At 49.7% G+C, this 13,489-nt stretch overlaps 1 pseudogene; it reads left to right on the forward strand.

The window, feature by feature from the left end:
- Positions 1–506: 506 nt before the first annotated feature.
- Positions 507–1,465, forward strand: LOC119253875 (TIMELESS-interacting protein-like; annotated as a pseudogene).
- Positions 1,466–13,489: the final 12,024 nt, after the last annotated feature.

Below are 13,489 nucleotides of genomic sequence, written 5' to 3' on the forward strand. Positions count from 1 at the left end.
AAGCTGTTGCCTTCATAGAGATTGAATGCTGTTGTTTCTGCTGTTTTCTGATATTTATGGCAAGGCTTCCCAGAAATCTAAATTCAAGTAAAAAGGTGGTAGCCTGTCATTTGGATGATAGAAGGAATATTTGTGGAACCTCAGTAGAGCTCCTGAGACACTCCACAAAATTTCTCCCTTTCCTCCTGGGAAAGACATTAGATGATTTTGTCCTATTTGGCTTACCTAGTAAAGTAAAACTAGAAGGGAAGCATTGTCACTTGGGAAAAGGGAAACACTTTGACATGCACAGAAATGTTCACATTGGTTTTCTAAAATGTGTAAACAACCTCTCAATACTGATATGTATGTAATCAACATGTCAATGTTAATTGCCGCCTTATAATATTGTATACTTCAATGGTTTAATATCTACATAAATTGTTTCTACAGAAAATAGGGAGAAAGGGGATGTGCGAGGTTTGTCTGTCGCGACCAAGTCCGCGCTGTGCCTGATGCATTCTGCTTGAGAGGAAAAGATGGAGGAACAGCAGGATGGCTTGATTGATCTCCCAGATTATGAACATGTAGAAGATGAAACCTTTGCTCCTTTTCCACCTCCGACTGAGAGAGAAGAGATGGAGAAGAAACGGAAGCTGATAAAGATCATTTCAGAGAGAGGACTTCCAGCATTAAGGCATGTGTTTGATAAGGCAAAATTCAAAGGTGAAGGGCATGAAGTTGAAGACTCTAATCAGACACATGGCGCACTGGGCACATAGGCTATTCCCTAAACTGTAATTTGAAGATTTTATTGACAGAGTTGAATACCTGGGAAATAAAAAGGAAATTCAGACATGTTTAAACAATTCAACTTGATCTTCCTATTGTACATGAAGATTTTGTTAGCAATAATGATGAAGTGGCAGAAAATACTGGCCATGATGGAATGACTACTGAATTAGATCCCTTTTTGACAAGCTCATTTCAAAGTGAGCAGTTTGCTTCCAAGTCAAGTAGAAGTCTAACAGAAGAGCAACAACAAAGAATTGAGAGAAATAAACAACTGGCCTTGGAAAGAAGGCAGGCAAAGCTACTGAGTAATAGCCAGTCACTAGGAAATGACTTATTGATGAACACATCTACTGTACAGGCAGTTGAAGAGGTTAATACAGGTGAGAATCAACAGGAGGAAGAGGTTAATACAGGTGAAGATCAACAGGAGGAGTCAAATGGATTTAACAAAGACATTCTAGACAGTCACATAATGCTGCTACTGCCAATACTGCAAATGAAGAGGAGGAATTAAAATCAGAGGAAACACAACCATACTAGTCCTTTTAAAATGTGCACTAACTTTACCCATATATGTCACTGAGGTTATAGGCTTCCACTAAGAGAAAGTCTATTAATTTCCTGTTCTCCAAGTTTGGGATTACCATGTATTTTGTCTACTTTGTGTTAAAATCTTTATGTAATAAAATTTTTGCAAATTTCTTGTTAAAAGAAAAAAAAAAGAAAGAAATAGGGAGAAAGGACCTCGGCAGATTCCTATAGATGGAAATGTTGAGAGTAAAAATTTCCTTCAAAGAACTGAATAGACCTGGAAATAAACCTGATTTTTACTAAGTTTTGTTTGACATAATCCTGTAATTTTTTTTTTGTTTTGCATTTTGTCCTGATTCAACAAAGTTTTCTTGTTTTGAGTGACCAGGACCTGCAGCAATGTTGCATTTTTTTTTTCCCAGCAGCGCTACCTTGTGTTCACATTTTCTCTCCCCTTGGTACCAACACAGCATGAAAATAGTGGTAGTAATTTTTTTTAATCTTCATGTCAGTGTCTATTTTTGCATAACTTCCTTAGGAATTTTGTCTGCTTGAAACAAAAACAATTGGCCATGAGTGTCACTGTGTGGCTGTGAGTGGAATCTTCCAGGAGGATGAAACAGCTGAACCAAGAAGAGGAGAACCCGCTGCTTTGTCCATGGGCTCCAGAGACCCCTAAGGGAGGTGGGGAAACTGCCTCCCTGGGCAGGACTGGACGACCTGGAAAAAGGAAAAGCCCCGGTACCCTTGAGAAGAGGAAGCACAGGTGGATTCTGGCGAGACCAACTTTGTTCTTGAAGCCTACGTGCGTGGACCAGACGTCGAGAGTTTGTTCTCATGCTATATGGAGTGTCCAACAAAGCAGCTAAAATTGATGTTTGGTTATTCTGCCCTGTGATTTTATGCAAAAATAGGCAATATTATTTAAAAGTAGATTTGTTTTGCAAACTTATGATATGCTGTTGAACCAATTTAGGATCAAGGTGAGAGAACTTGTTTTTGTATAAGTTGAATAAATTTTAACATTTTTTCCTGTGATTTGATCTCTTTGCTGTTTTATTTTAGCTAATAGCTCCAGATTTTTTTTGTTTTGTTTTTTTTTTTTTTCTCTTGGACTGATAAACTATTTTCCAGGAATGGAGGACTTTTGCTTTCCACAATGGGCAATACCTGGAGAGACTGATTTTATTTTTTTTTAAGATTTTATTTATTCATACAAGAACCAGGGTACAGGCCAGATGCACGGGAGGGTGAGAGGATTCACCAGAGACAGAGCAGGGAACAGAACAGGCAGACTGAAGAAATACACTGCTGAGGGGAGCAGCGGGTGAGACAGGATAGGTCTGCAGCACCATGTGGGACCCTGGCCGGCTGGAGGGATTGAACCGGTGCTGCAGAGGTTGTGGACAGCTTCACAGCATGGCACTTAACTGCCTGCGCCACCAGGGGAGGCCTGAGACTGGTTTTCTTTCCAAAGGGAACCCTGAGAAAATTTTTCATCTGAGACTGTACCCTGGCAACCATATATTTGGTTCTCATTGTTAGGAGTTGGTGCCTCAACTCCGTCCGGAGTTCCCAAAGACTACACAGAGTCAGAGATGCAAAAGCAAAAAGGCTTTATTGCTAGCTTAAGCTAGGGCCCAAATCTGCCTGGAGTACTGACACAGCAGTCTCACCAGGTTGAGAGAGGGACCCCCCTCCCAGAGCAACCAGCTGTTTTTGTACTTTGTTGACAGGATGCGGGGACTTTTCACACCTGGGGCAGGGTCCACCCTGATTGGATAGCTCTTATGGTGCTGGCTAGGTTTCGTTTACCCTTGTTTTGTGGTTTCTGCCCCAAAACGAAACTAGGGCATGGCTGTGCCCTTGAAAATGTCTGTTTTCCTTAAAATGGCTGCTGTCTTGCTATGCCTAGTTCTTTAATATCTTACATCATCACCATGGAAATGGTGGGGGAAAGTAAAAAGGGGGAAATTTTTAGGGGGAAAGGATGTCCTGAGCAAATTCCATACAGGCTTTGTGGATGCCACCCCCACTCCAGGAAGACACTGGGAACTACAAATCCCATGACTTTATCTCCCTCTTTTCTCCCTGAGTTGTACATTTACTCATTCTCTTCCCTTGTAAATAAACCTTTGTTAACCTTTTTCATGAGCCTGCACTGTAAGTCCCTTTTGAGCACTGGGGTGAGGACCCACAGCCAGCAACCCTTTTTATATGGGGGTTCCTCTATAGCAGAAACTGTCCTGCCTCACGGTGACCCTTCATGCCAAAGTGGATGTCGTGTGTAGTGTGGGGCAGAGAAGCCATTTTTCTTTCTTCCCTGGAGGGCAGTGGGGGCTGTGGAGCCTCAGGAGTCTGCACAAGGGGAGTATTGTTACACTGAGGAGGATTCTGTCCTGGAGGAGATTCTGTCCTGGTGTATTTAAAGAATGCTACAAATGATAATCATCCTCTTCTAATTCTGCCTTCTTGCAGTCCTTATGGGAGGGGTAAGGTTTATTCCTTCTCTGCACCATTAGCCAGGCCTCTCCCAGATCCAATTTTTGGAGGGCGTCCTGTATCTGGTCCTGCACACTTTCAAGAACTGCATGGTTTCCCTCCCTCATACTCTGAATAGCTAAATTGAGAGCCTGAATTTGTTGCTGCATGGTCTCAGAGAAGCAACAATGTAGCCAATGGTGTTCACACACTATCAAAAAAAAAAAAAAAAAAAAAAAAGGAAAAAGGCCAGAAGCACAGATTGCAAAGCAGGCATGGTGTAGGGCAGGAAGGACCACTAAGCAGGTTTTCTAATATCTAACAGACTGGGTAAAAGAGGAGTCAGAGTCCTCAGTGGTTTTTGCAGGTCTTTTATTGGGGTTCACCAGGCATATGGCAGGCAGGGATGCTGGGGGGCCGGGAGGCTAGCAGGCCTCCCAGCCCTCAGCAGGTCTTCACTCTGGGCTCTCCGGCCTTCTCTCAGCTTCTGCTTCTCTTGCTTCTCTCTCGGCTTCTGCTGCTTCTTTATTGGCTTCTCTTTTGGCTTCTGCTGGCGTCCCAGTGACACCACCCTTAAAAGCCTCAGCCCAGGTGAATCCCATCTACCTAAGCATTCAGGACCGCAAGGATCCATCATCTATCCTGATGGTGGGAGGGCAGAAAAGCCCGATACCTTTAACCTTACCCTACAGATGGCTTGCAAGCCACCCACATAAGTATATAAAAGCAAAATCATGTGCCAAAGCCCCAGTTTCACACAAATTATTTGTATTTTTAAGGTTGGTAGGGATGTTGAATGGAAAAAGACTACTTAAAGTCAAAACCGGAATAAAACTGAAAGAACTTAAGCTAGGGAAGAATTGCTTAAGTGCATGGTTGAAAGATAAGACAGCTGTGTAAAGCCAGGAACTGGACACGGTGCAGGTTTTCTGATCCCATGCAGACCGGGTAAAGGAGGAGTCAGAGTCCTTAGTGGGTTTTTGCAGGTCTTTTATTGGGTTCACCAGGCATATGGCAGGCAGGGGTGCATAGTCTTCACTCTATCTGGGCTCTCTGGCATTCTTTCTGCTGCTTCTCGGCTTCTCTTTCAGCTTCGGCTTCGGCTTCTACTGCTGCTACTGCTGCTACTGCTGGCGTCCCCGTGACGCCGCCCTTAAAAGCACAGTTTTAACTCAGCTGAATCCCATCTACCTATGCCCACACCCTATTCCAGGTGCCCGCCATCAGGCATGCATTCAGGACAAGGATCCATCATCTATCCTGATGGCGGAAGGGCAGAAAAGCCTGATATTTTCTTTACCCTACAAGCTGTGTGCAAGAAAAAAAAGAAAACTGTTCAAGACCTGGGACAAAGACATTTACCAGTGTCCTGCAGACCTAGTGTGCTTAAGATGACCAACACAAGGAGTTACTTTGGGCTGGTCTACCAAGGATGTAACTTGGAAACCACAAGCTATAATGGGCAACCCTGATATAAACGGGTTGCTTGACTGTGGGTCCTCACCCACACACTTAAGGGGGACTTAAACGGCAGGCACACTGTAGGGTAAAGAAAATATCAGGTTTTTCTGCCCTTCCGCCATCAGGATAGATGATGGATCCTTGTCCTGAATGCATGCCTGATGGTGGGCACCTGGAATAGGGTGTGGGCATAGGTAGATGGGATTCAGCTGAGCTAAGACTGTGCTTTTAAGGGCGGCATCACGGGGGGACGCCAGCAGCACCAGCAGCAGCAGCAGCAGCAGCAGCCGCAGCCGAAGCTGAAGCCGAGAAGCAGCAGAACGAACGCTAGAGAGCCCAGATAGAGTGAGGACTTGCTGGGGGCTGGGAGGCCTGCCAGCCTCCCAGCCCCCCAGCCAGCACCCCTGCCTGCCATATGCCTGGTGAACCCCAAATAAAAAACCTGCAAAACTACTGAGGACTCTGACTCCTCCTTTACCCGATCTGCATGGGATCAGAAAACCTGCACTGTGCCCAGTCCTGCCCCTTACAATTGGCGTATGTCGGCAAGATCCATGCAGACGGGTATTGGAGCCCTCCGAAGACCTGGAGGGACTAAGGAGAACAGACTTTGCCTGTGACGACGCTGGAGGCGCCATGGCGGTATAGAAGATGGATACGTCCACGAGCTACAGGATGAGACCTGGCGTGAAGGAGACGCCCGAAAGGACCAGCCAACGACACCGGAAAGGACCAGCCAACGACACCGGATAGGACCAGCCAACGACACCGGAAAGGACCAGCCAATGACCCCTGAGGCAGCAGGCCATTGCTGAAGCAGGGAGAGGCCAATGGACTGATAGACTGATGAACTGATGATTTTGGACTGACAATCCCGCCAGAAGGCGGAGGACCTTAGCAGGTTATGTTTATTTTTGAGAATCTGGGGGTGGCCAGTGGGCCTAGATGGCCAAAAGCAGCCTGTGTATGCCCAGTGGCCAGGTGGAGGAGAAAAGCCAACTAAGGTGGCAAAAGCTGGTACTGATGCTAAGTTGAGAAGCCCTAAAGCGGCTGTTAAGCAGCCTGAGTATGCTGAAGAACTGGGAGTCTCGTAAAATCACCTGTGGGTGATGCCCTGCTCATTCTTGAGTGAGGGTGAGGAGCTGAGGAACCCGTCCTTGGGGGACGGGTGGGGAATGTGGCTTGGGGTGGAGCCCAAGCCAAATGCAAAGTTTGGATCCCCAACCCATGTGCTTGTGCAGTGGGTTGGCTTGAGAGCAGGGGTCTGTGAGTCGCATGGGTGGCCATGAAGGCCGAGTGTTGGAGCGACTGCAGACAGAAACCCTGAGGGTTGGCGATTACCCCCAACAGAATAAAATTGCCAATCCCAGAGCTAGTGCATCCTGGGGGTGGATGCTGTGTGTGCCTTGTAGCCGAGACTACAGCCAGAGAAGGCCAGGAAGCCTGACGGCTCCTGGTGTGTTATAGCAGATGCCGTGTGTGATTTCCCCTCCCTCGTATGAGCAGTGCCTTCGGCAGCAGATTTGGTGGCTCATCTGCTGGTACCAATAATTGTCTTTTGCACTTGGTTGGTGCCCTGCCTGGACTTATTTGTGTTCTGTTGTATTTTGTTATATTGTATTTTGTTATATTTGATGTATTTGCTTTTGTGGGCCATGGCTGCATTGTTTGTTTGCTTAGAAAATTGTATATACTGTATTGTATAGACTGTATGGCAGAAAATCCTGAGGGGGTGGACTGTAGGGTAAAGAAAATATCAGGTTTTTCTGCCCTTCCGCCATCAGGATAGATGATGGATCCTTGTCCTGAATGCATGCCTGATGGTGGGCACCTGGAATAGGGTGTGGGCATAGGTAGATGGGATTCAGCTGAGCTAAGACTGTGCTTTTAAGGGCGGCGTCACGGGGGGACGCCAGCAGCACCAGCAGCAGCAGCAGCAGCAGCCGCAGCCGAAGCCGAAGCCGAGAAGCAGCAGAACGAACGCTAGAGAGCCCAGATAGAGTGAGGACTTGCTGGGGGCTGGGAGGCCTGCCAGCCTCCCAGCCCCCCAGCCAGCACCCCTGCCTGCCATATGCCTGGTGAACCCCAAATAAAAAACCTGCAAAACTACTGAGGACTCTGACTCCTCCTTTACCCGATCTGCATGGGATCAGAAAACCTGCACTGTGCCCAGTCCGGCCCCCTACACACACACTGAACATTAACAAAAGTTTATTTGCAAGGGAAAGGGAAATGAGGAAATGTACAACTCAGGGAGAAAAGAGGGAGATAAAGTCTTAAATGTGTACCCATTCCGCCAACCTGGGATCCCAAATGACCCTCCGAGACCAAACCTGCCTGGCCAAGTGCAGGAGCCAAGTACCCAAGACCCCCACTAACATGGCTGGTTTTATTTATAAACAGATAAAATGGCTGCTTAACTCTGCCAACTAGGTCCTCCCAACTTCCCTTTGGGGATTGTAAAGCAACCAACCCATTCTGAGCAGGTTTATAAACGGTTCTAGCAGCCACATGCTCTTCGCCGTGGTTTGTAGTCGCTCCAACACTCCTCCGTACACTCCACTCCTCCACCCTTAACACCGCACTACCACCACACACCGCACTCTGCTGCACCACCCTTATATTATCAGTCTTTTAGCGCAGGTGTACCCACTTCAGGTGCCCGCCATCAGGCATGCACCCAGGATCACAGGGCTCTCTTATCTATCCTGATGGCGGAAGGGCAGAAAAGCCTGATACCTTTTACCTTACCCTACAGTCCACCCCCTCAGGGTTTTCTGCCACATAGTCTACGTATGTACAATTTTTTTAAGCAAACATAAACAGTGCAGCCCTGGACCACAAAAGCAAACACACCACAAAATGACTAAACTTAATTTTCCTAGGGGCGGAAGGACAGAGAAGTTACTGGTACCAGCAATGGGAGATCCCTCCCATCGGGCAATATACATGCTAATTTGGCATCCGAAGACAATATTGTTGCTGGCATCAGTGGCCTTCCAGGGCGTGAGTACCACACTCGCTTTGCCAGTGAAGAGGCATCAGTGGGTTCTACATGCAGCAGGAGTGGAGAGCTCATAATGGGCCACAGAGTTATTACAAATGTCCCCTTGAGGATTGCCTGCTGATCTGTTACTCCAGGGTGGGTAACACGCACCCGTGGCGGCCACTGAGCACTCACCCATGGTTTTATCTGTAAATTGGCCTCCAGGCCACGACCCCAAGGGGCTATCAGAGCCACCCACCGCATGTGGGGAGCCTTCACTGTCCAGGGCCATTCCCAGTCCACAGTCTGCCCTGGGTCCACTCCAGTTGGGGCTGGCAATAGGATGTTGCCCTGCTGTCCAAGTCCCGGTTTTAATAAGATGTCTGACGTCTTTATTTGTAATTGGATGGGAGCAGCGGCACGATGTAGCAATGCCTCCACTGGAGCCAGGCCGCCTCTCCTGCTCCTCTCATTCAATGTCTGCAACACCTCCCAGAGACGTCGGCTCCACCCGGCCAGCGTCTGAGTGGGGGCAGTGGCTCTTAGTCCTTGCTTCAGTAGGCCATTATACCTCTCTATAATCCCTGCAGCTTTGGGATTATAGGGAGTGTGAAACTTCCATTCAACACCCATGTTCTTGGCCCACTGCTGCACCCGGGCTCCTGTAAAATGAGTCCCTTGATCGCTCTCCACTACCAGCGGACGTCCATATGCAGCACATAGGCGTGCCAGTGCTGCCAAAACTGCCTTTTGGTCCGCATGTGGAGCAGGGTAAGCTGCCAATAACCCGGTAGCAGTGTCCACACAGGTGACAGCATACTGTTGTCCATCGGAGCGAGGTAGTGGTCCAATGATGTCAATCTGCCAGCGTGTCAGGGGTACCTGCCCCCGCAACACCTGGCCTGTAGATGCAAAAGGTCTCCGGGGGTAAGTCCTAGAACATACTACACATGTTTCACATGCAGTCTGGATTTCTTTTAAAGTTACAGGTAGACCCCAGGCACGTACAGTGGCCCACATTGTCTTCTGCCCTGCGTGGAGCAAGCGTCTGTGTAGCCACTGCGCAACATCCCGCCCTGGAGCAGTTTCAAGCCATCGAACCCGGGCTAGGGTATCTGCCTCATCATTGCCTGGTGAGGCTAATGGGGCATGTCCTGTGACATGATAAACAGTCACCTGCTTCTGATGCCCCAGATCCCATAGATCTTTCCATAGGGCCTGGCCCCACAATGGCCGATGCATAACTGTCCAGTCATTTAAATTCCATGTGGAAATCCACAGTGTCAGACCCCTGTACACAGCCCAACTGTCAGTACAGATTACTACAGGGGAAGGCTCATGGGCCACCACCATCCATACTGCTCGCAGTTCAGCCCATTGGCTGCTCTGTCCCGTCCCGGTTTCGAACCAGATAGTGTCTGTTTCTGGGTGTACAGCCACCGCTGTCCAAGAGGCTGGCTGGCCCCGGCTGGAGCCATCTGTATACCAGGCCTCTGCTGGAATCGGTGCTCGACCCTCCTTGTAGGGACTAGCTTCAGGTTCGGCTTCTATACAGGCTTCTGAATTTGGTTCCATACTAGTATATGTCACAGGACCAAGAACCTCCTGCAACTCCACCCTTAAGGGGCTAGTTGACAGGGTGCAGCGCTGTTCTAAGTATGCCCCCCACTTCGCCAAAGTGGGCGTTTGAGCAGTGCCACTATGGGGCTTTGTTGTCCAGTCCCGTACCCATCCAGCTATTGGGTAAGTGGTTCTCACTGAGACAGGGGCTGTGGCAGTTATACTTTCTGTGGCTAGTAAGGCTGCATATACCGCAGCTAACTGTTTCTCAATTAAGGAGTACCTAACCTCAGCCCCCTTCCAGAGTTGGGACCAGAACCCAATAGGCTGTCGTAGCCTCTCTGATTTCTGCCAGAGTCCCCACCCGAACCCTTCCTGAGTAACATGTACATCGAGCTCACAGGGTCGGGCTGGGTCAAAAACCTGCAAGGCCTGAGCAGTCTTTATAGTTCGTTTGGCCGTGGCAAATGCTGTGTCTGCCTCAGCTGACCAATCCCACCTGGCTCCCTTTCGTATTAACATATACAAGGGCGTAAGAGCTGGGCCATGTGAGGTATAATGCCCTCCAGTAACCCAGCAGACCCAGAAAGGCTTGCAGCTGCTTCACTGTGGTTGGAGTGGGGTAAGCTTGAACTTTATCTATCACAGCTTCAGGGATAACCTTTGTCTTACCCGACCAAACAACTCCCAGGAACTTAACTGACAGTCCAGGCCCCTGCAGTTTGCTTTCGTTGATTGCCCAGCCGCATGTTTTCAGGTGTGTTAATAAGAGAGGTACTGCCTTTTCCAGATCTGTAAGAGAGTCACTTGTCAATAAAATATCATCAATATAATGGTATAAACGCACTGAAGATGGCCTTTCCCACCGGGCCAAATCTGCTGCCACCAGCCCATGACACAGAGTCGGGCTGTGCAGGTATCCCTGTGGCAGCACAGTGAATGTCCACTGCCGGCCTTCCCAGGTGAAGGCGAATTGGTCTTGACTTCCTGGGGCTATATCTATGGAAAAAAAAGCATTTGCCAGATCAGCTACAAAATGGTACATTCCTAGCTCGTGGCTCAGACGATCCATCAAATCTGCCACTGAAGGCACTGCAGCATGCAAGGGGGGAACTACCTTATTCAATTCACGATAATCTACTGTCATGCGCCAAGAGCCATCGGGCTTCTTCACCGGCCACACTGGCGAATTGTAGGGGCTGTGGGCAGTACGCACAATGCCCACTTTCTCCAGCTCTGATATTGTGCCTGTAATTTCTTTGTAGCCTCCGGGCAACCGATATTGCTTGGTATTAGTCACTCGCCTAGGGACTGGCAGTTGTAGGGGCGGATGCTTAGCATGTCCTCTCACCACTGCCTTTACCACGCGCACTCTAAGGCGAAACTCTCCGATTGTGGTTTCTAGCCATAAGCCACGTAGTACATCCACCCCCAGGATGTACTCCGGGATGGGCGATACATACACTTTATACTCTTTAGGGGGTAATCGCCCAATCCCAGAGATAGTTTACTGCTGTCACCTTGACACTCTGGCCTCCATAGCCATCAATATAACAAGTAGACCCATGAAATCTTTCCGGATTTCCATAGAGCAGAGTACATTCTGCTCCTGTGTCTACTAGCGCTAAAACCCTTTGTACGTTAGTCGGGGACCAGTGAATGGCAAGCTCCACATGTGGCCTCCGGTCCCCGCCCGTCCCCTGTGGACGGGTTCCTTGGCCCTCACCCTATTCAAAGGATATCAGGCCATCACCCGAGGACGGGGCTGGCAGCAAGTGGTCTTCCAGCCGCAGGGCGCGTGCCTGAGGCCTGGGGTTTCCAGGCTCCCCTTGAGCAGCAGTCCTTCTCATGGGTGTGAACCTCTGGTCTTCTCGCAGCTGCTGCCATAATTCCAATAAATATGCATTGGGCTGTGCGTCTATTTTAGTGCTATCTACGCCTGCTCTTATTAAATCCATCCACATTTGTTTACGGGTGACTTTTATAGGTTCTGTGATGCCAAGAGGCCTCCTTGCCCTCCTTGGCATTCCTTTTGACCTTTCTGAAACTACCCGTATTCCTTTCTGAGAGCGCCGGCTCTCAACTTCTCCCAAGCTGGCTATCATGGTGGTGACGTCATGTATCTGACGTCCCACATAGGGTGCTAGTACTGCCATGAGGGATCCAAATGTAGAGGAGGGGGCATCCTTTAATACCAAGTCTCTCATTCCTGCTGTGAAACGCTCGTCGTCAGGACCACGCGTATTCACATTAAACATGGCCTGCCGCTCCCCAATTCCCGAAGTACCTGCACCAGCTCGGCGTACGTCTGCCATCCGCTTACTGTCTCCGGCACATCTCCCGCATCAGCCCAGACTGTCCGTATGGCAGCCATTATCCACTCCAGGAGGGTGTGGTCACCCTGGCCATACCGCCGGCTGTTCTGCAGCCTCTGTCGCAAGGATGGGTGTGAAGTCACGGAGGCCAGTCTCTCCATCTCTTGAGCCGTGCAAATAATCCCATCCACCCCCAGGTCCCATAAACGTAGCAGCCAGGCTGCCAAGGGTTCCCCTGGTTTCTGGCGGAACTGTTTGCCCAAGTCCACCAGTTCCGCCTGGGTGTAAGGTCTGTAGGTAGTAAATTCCGTCATCTGTGGTGGTCCCGCTGCCTGACCCCCTGGGGCCATGGGTCGCTGCCGCTTCATTTTCTGAGTCACCACCGGGCGGGCCCGGAGCATGGGCCCGGCCTCCTCCTCCTCTCCAGAGGAGTCCGGCATCTCCGGGGTGGCGGGTTGGTTTACCACTGCCGGTTGGGACTCAGGCAAAGGTTCAGCCTCCCTCTCCTCCTCTCCTGAGCAGGGGTCAGGCATCTCTGGAGTCGCAGGCTGGTTTGCCACCCCGGCTGTGATTCGCGCAAAGGGCCAGCCTCCCTCTCCTTCCTTCCTGAGACGGAGTCTGGCATCTCGGGAGGGGTGGGTCGGTTTCTCCGAACTTCTTCCTCCAGAATCCTCAAATGTTGTTGCTGTATCCGCATCTCTTCTCGTATCTCTTCTCGCATCTCATCCAGTACTTGCTGGATCCTAGATTGCTCTTTCCGCCTGGACTCTCGCAGAGCCGTGAGAAACACCCATCCCACGGCTCCTGCCGCCTCGCGGGCACTGCATCCACTCAGGGTTTCTTCTATTTCATACAGGGCCTGTTCCAACTGCCCCGGGGATCCATCTACCTCTGGCCATTCCTGGGGAGGTGCCCACTGGGCGAGGAGGTCGGCCACCGGGTACCATCTGCTCGTGGCCGGCCATCCAGGGATCCCTCTCCAGATTTCAAAGGGTTTCGTCTGCGTAGAGCTGTCCTGCCTCGAACCATCCTGCCGACTACGCCAGTTGTAAAGCAACCAACCCATTCTGAGCAGGTTTATAAACGGTTCTAGCAGCCACATGCTCTTCGCCGTGGTTTGTAGTGCTCCAACACTCCTCCGTACACTCCACTCCTCCACCCTTACACCGCACTACCACCACACCGCACTCTGCTGCACCACCCTTATATTATCAGTCTTTTAGCGCAGGTGTACCCACTTCAGGTGCCCGCCATCAGGCATGCACCCAGGATCACAGGGCTCTCTCATCTATCCTGATGGCGGAAGGGCAGAAAAGCCTGATACCTTTTACCTTACCCTACAGGGGATCATGGAATTTGTCATTCCCAGTGTCTTGATGGA

The sequence above is a fragment of the Talpa occidentalis genome, unplaced genomic scaffold, assembly GCF_014898055.3.
Source record: "Talpa occidentalis isolate TD23 unplaced genomic scaffold, MPIMG_talOcc4v2.1 talOcc4.2185, whole genome shotgun sequence".
Lineage (NCBI taxonomy): Eukaryota > Metazoa > Chordata > Mammalia > Eulipotyphla > Talpidae > Talpa > Talpa occidentalis.